The sequence below is a fragment of the Hyperolius riggenbachi genome, chromosome 9 (genome assembly GCF_040937935.1).
Source record: "Hyperolius riggenbachi isolate aHypRig1 chromosome 9, aHypRig1.pri, whole genome shotgun sequence".
Classification (NCBI taxonomy): domain Eukaryota; kingdom Metazoa; phylum Chordata; class Amphibia; order Anura; family Hyperoliidae; genus Hyperolius; species Hyperolius riggenbachi.
This window is the reverse complement of record NC_090654.1, coordinates 77,420,878-77,426,877: the sequence shown is the minus strand read 5'-3', so window position 1 is coordinate 77,426,877 and position 6,000 is coordinate 77,420,878.

Below are 6,000 nucleotides of genomic sequence, written 5' to 3'. Positions count from 1 at the left end.
ACCACTCGATTCTGCAGCCGATTCTCTTATCTTCCGCTCATTTTTCTTATCTTTTTCCATTCATTGCTATCGAGAATCGAGCGGCGAAACGATCGAGCGGGAGATTGGACATGACGGAAATTATTAATCGAGCCATCTAAATCAGCGTTCCCCAACCCTGTCCTCAAGGCCCGCCAACAGTACATGTTTTGTGGAAATCCACAGAGGCGTTTGATTAGCTCTGCTGAGACACTAATTACCTCACCTGTGCATGTTTGTGGTTTCTTGCAAAACATGTACTGTTGGTGGGCCAAGAGGATAGGGTTGGGGAACTATGATTTAAATGGCTCAAAAACGAGTTGTGTATGGCCAACATTAGATGCTAGTAGGGGAGGTTAGTGCTAGATGTAGGTAGGGGAGGTTAGTGTTAGTAGTAGGTAGAGGGAACGTTAGTGTTAGATGTAGGTAGGGGAGGTTAGTGTTAAGAGTAGGTGGGAGGACATTAGTGTTAGATGTACATAGGGGGGAGGTTAGGTGTATGTAAGAGGGAGGTTTGTGTTAGGAGTAGGTAATGTACTGTTGGTGGGCCAAGAGGATAGGGTTGGGGAACTATGATTTAAATGGCTCAAAAACGAGTTGTGTATGGCCAACATTAGATGCTAGTAGGGGAGGTTAGTGCTAGATGTAGGTAGGGGAGGTTAGTGTTAGTAGTAGGTAGAGGGAACGTTAGTGTTAGATGTAGGTAGGGGAGGTTAGTGTTAAGAGTAGGTGGGAGGACATTAGTGTTAGATGTACATAGGGGGGAGGTTAGGTGTATGTAAGAGGGAGGTTTGTGTTAGGAGTAGGTAGAGGGAACGTTAGTGTTAGATGTAGGTAGGGGAGGTTAGTGTTAGGAGTAGGTAGAGGGAACGTTAGTGTTAGATGTAGGTAGGGGAGGTTAGTGTTAGGAGTAGGTAGAGGGAACGTTAGTGTTAGATGTAGGTAGGGGAGGTTAGTGTTAGGAGTAGGTGGGGGGACATTAGTGTTAGATGTACATAGGGGGGGAGGTTAGGTGTAGGTAGGTGGGAGGTTTGTGTTAGGAGTAGGTAGAGGGAACGTTAGTGTTAGATGTAGGTAGGGGAGGTTAGTGTTAGGAGTAGGTGGGGGGACATTAGTGTTAGATGTACATAGGGGGGGATATTAGGTGTAGGTAGGAGGGAGGTTTGTGTTAGGAGTAGGTAGAGGGAACGTTAGTGTTAGATGTAGGTAGGGGAGGTTAGTGTTAGGAGTATGTATTCTACTATACATAGCAGAAGATAGTATTGGTCCTACTTACCAGCACATTGGATTCTGAGAAATGATTTACCTGGGGCATGACAGCTTTAATTTAAAAATGAGTAAAAATAAAAAGCTTTATAGAGACACTGTAAAAAGAAAAACCTCTCCTGGGCGGTACTCACCTCGGTAGGGGGAAGCCTCCGGATCCTAATGAGGCTTCCCCCGTCCTCCTGTGTCCCACGGTGGTCTCGCTGCAGCCCTCCGAACAGCGGCCCGACAGACCTGACAGCCTGTTCAATATTTACCTTTCCAGGCTCCAGCGGGGGCGCTGTTTCGGCTCTTCTGACGGAGATAGCCGGAAATAGCCGATCTCCGTCGGGTCCGGTCTACTGCGCAGACGCAGGAGACTTGCGCCTGCGCAGTAGAGTGGCCCGACGGAGATCGGCTATTTCCGCCTATCTCCATGGGAAGGAGCAGATACTGCGCTGGAGCCAAAAGGTAAATATTTACATCGCCGCCGCTCCGGGAGGATTTTCGCTGCCACTGTGGGACCGAGGAGGACGGGGGAAGCCTCAATAGGATCCGGAGGCTTCCCCCACCCGAGGAGAGTACCCCCTAGGGGAGTTTTTTTCGTTACAGATTTTCTTTAATATACAGTGCCTGATATTTCAGGCCTCTCTTACAATGGATGCAATTAAAATGTTTTATACAGTTAACACGACATATTGGAAATGTATCATTTGACATACAATTTTAAAAAATGTATTCATCAATTTGGAATGACACATATCAGGCCTGTCTGAATACTGGCATTCTTTTCCGTTGGGCAGGAAGGATAGTGTGGCTGTAGAGTGGAGTCGTTGGCACCACATATTTTTCAGGGCTCTCATACAGCGAATGCAATTACTATGTTTTACACTAGTTGACATATTTGAAATATAAAATGTTGATGATATACAATTTTTTAAAAATTGAATACATAAATTTGCAATATCGCATTATCATATTTGCAATATCATATTTCAGGCCTCTCTGAGGACTGGTGTTATTTTCTGTCAGGCAGGAAGGATGGTGTGGCTGTAGAGGGGATTTGTTTGCAACATGGCACCTTCAGTTGAAATATTTGAATTGTTTAAAGGGCACCCGAGGCGAAAACAAACTAATGAAATAAACGATTGTATCTATCTTCCTTCTCCCAAAAATGACTTTTTAAGATATTCCAGTTTTATTTTATGTTTAAATCTACTTTTAAAGTGTTAACTGTTTTATTGTTTTTGCTTAATGACACATTCATTGAAGTATGCCAGAGCTAAAATGTATGAACTATTGACCCTTTTTATCTCTTTCCTGCTCTCAGAAGCCATTTTCTGCTAGGAAAGTGTTTTATAGTTGGAATTTCTTATCAGTGAGGGTCACACTGTTAGTCAGGACTGAGTCAGCCACTTACATACCTGATATTTAACTCTTTCTGGCAGAGAAAGAAAACACAGCATAGTTATTTGTGTGCTAGGCCCTGTACATTCCCATGTCTATCTTATCATGTCACATGTCACCTCGGGTATCCTTTAAATTTTAGGTCACAAAAAGTTTCAAAATGTAATAGATAAATTTGCAATGACACACGTTTCTGGTCTCTTTTAAAGTGGCTGCAAATAACAATTTTTAGGCAGGTAACCACGGCAGCCATTCTAAGGACCTTCGCTTGAAAAATCTAGAACTTATATGTGATCTTTTACATTTATGCAGGAAAAAAAATTCTCTACGTAAAATACAATCGAATCGATATTTTGTGCAGAATATTTCGCTATTGATCCCCTCTGCCATGCCACTTTCTGAATTTTCGTACACTTTGTACAACTTTTTGAAGAAATTGTGGATGCAGAGATGCCCTGAAAGAAGTTCGCCTGCCATTGCAGTCAATGAGGCTCAGTCTCACCGTAAACAAACTTAAACAAAGGTATTTCTAGTAAACAGAAAACATAAGTGAATGTTTTGAAAGGATTTATATACAACTGTGGAGTACTTTTAGGAAATGCCACATGTCCATGGGTCCATGAATGATGATACCCTGGACTTTCATAAAGGGTACATTCTGTAATATTATTGAAAAACTCTGTTCTGAGTCATCTTAGAGTCAGCATGTTTATAAACCAAATTAACAACTGCACCCTTTCTATCTTAGCCAATACATTTTAGTTAAATTTAAAGGAAACCTAAAAGGGGGTGGAGAGTGTGAGGACTGCCATCTTTAATCCCTTTTAAAATATACAGTTTTCCTGGCTGTCACACTCTCTTGGGTGCAGTAGAATCGCACAAATAGAACAAGCATGCAGCAAGTGGCGCAACTGATCTGCATGCATGTGCTGGTTCAAAGATGTAGGAGGTATTGAATGCAGAAGATCACCATGGTAACCAATCCCCCCCTCCATTTAGCCAGTGTACTTGATGTCCCCAATCTCTCACCCCCAAACTCGCCTGTGAGGGTCTTAAGCTTTGGCGTGATGTAGCCCCACTATAATATAACAGCCATGTCTCTGCTCCAATCAGTGGAGAAGGTAGTTTATTGCTTGTGCCACACTCCTTCTCAGTAGTGATGGCCCAGCCTAGGAGATCTCATGGAGAAGCACATGATCAGTTAGATCAGCTGATAGATTTGTTAGCCTCTGATTTGCTGTGATGACTTCCTGGTTTAACACATGATCATGACCAGCAAATCAGAGCCTTACAAATCTATCAGCTGATCCAACTGATCACATGCTTCTCCATGAGTTCTCCTAGGCTGGGACATCCCTACTTCTCAGTAGTCACCATGGGAGTTGAGGTAAATGCAATGATGACATGGTGGTCCATCACCAAGAACCAACCGGTACCCAGACAAACTCCAGTGTGATGCCATTGCTCAAACTAAGTAGATCTCGTGAGTATAAATGGAGAGGCTTTGGGGGGAGGAGTGCACATTTACTTAGTGGGGAAGGAAGAGGCAAAGTGGAGAAACATTATACAAGGATGTTTTTATTTAAATATTAGATCCAAGGAAACAATTTAATCCATCATGCCCAGCATGCAGGTGAGCAGAACTATAGTCCCCCTCCCCCCAAATGTCTTGGCCAATACCTGGTTGAAATCCAAAACACCCCCAATAAGCAGCCTGTTAATCTTCCTCCGCTGACCTTTATTACCACGCAATGGAAAACAGAAGTGAATCATAACATAATTTAGTCAGTCCTGTTTGGAAAGAAGATATACATTGCACCCCAGAGGGAGGGCTGAGACCGCTACTTCTCCAGTTACCGCTTTAGGCCCCTCCAGCAAATCATGTCAGAGGAAGTCAATGGCCATAAAACATGCTTAAATAACCTGAAGACAGAGAATGACAGTGCATGCATTCCTGGGTGACTGGAGAGCTCATAAAGAGGAAAGTTACAAAGTTACACACATTTCTAAAATTACATTGTGATACAACGATGTGGTATTTAGGCACTGGCCTGTGACCAGACCCACAGTGGCTAAACATTCCAATACACTCATTCAGCTACAGTTACAGAATCCACGAGACTTGCTGCCCCCCATCTTGTAAGAATGTGGTGCTTCTCTATTATATTTTTGGGGAATTGCTGCATTTTGTTGTTAGATACTGTATTAGTTACTGTGTTGTTTATTATTTAAAGGATACCAGAGCCCAAACCCAAATATGAAAAAGACACCGTATGCTGTCAGGAGGGTGTGAGCCCTCACTTACCGCTCCCTCGTCTGCAACCAGTGTGCCTCCACTCTCCTGTTCTAGACCCTGTTAGCAGCTCCGACCCCAGTGTCCACTAAGGAAATACTGCGCCGCGCAAGTGCAGTATTTCCTTCCCTCTCCCCCTGTCACGCCCCTACATCCTCGCTAGACAAGGCGATGACGTAGGCGCGTCACAGGGGGAGAGGGAATTAAATACTGCGCATGCGCCCCCTCCAATGCCGGCTGTAGAGATGGGAAGTTCGGATCTTTTCAATGATCCGGATGAATCGAATCGGATCATTGAAAAGATCCGGATCTTTGAACCGAATCTCGGATCATTTTACTACTGAAGCATTCGGGGGTGAAATGAATAGCAGGACAGGTCTTTCCCTGCTGTGGACTGGAGAAGGGGAGGGGGGTGGACACACAGAGAAGGGGAGAAGATGGACAGAGGGCAGGGAGTAGACAGAGAAGGGAGGAGGGACGAGCAGAGAGCAGAAATGTTTGTTTGCACACAATACCCACATGCTGCAATCATGTGCTTTACATATATTTCACCTATATGCTCATCTGTGTACTTTGAATGCAAACGTCGCACAGTGCAAGAAAGCATTCCCCAAAGCATTCCCAGAAGTAAAGTACAGCTGTTTAGAGCAGTGCAGGAGGATCATATTGCACAGCAATCACAGTGCCTGCAAAGTTACTGAGCTGTGCTGAGCTGAGCCAAAAGCTTCCAATGTGTTCACTGCACAACTACGGAACAGACAGCCTATAATGAGCAGCACATTGCAGCCAGTGTGTGTGCTCTACACATATCTGGCAGTGGCACCCATGTCCCCTCTCTCTCATCTACCTGTCCCTGCAAGGCTGCCTCCCATCCAACAGAGCGATCCATCTCAGCTCTGCTTCCAGGACCCCGCTGCCCGCTGAGAGGGGGCGTGTCGCTCCTGGCCCCGCCCCTTTTGTGATCCGAATCACTCATTTTGATGGTTCGGATGATTCGACTCACAAAATAGATTCTCCGAATCGTTCATGATCCGGAC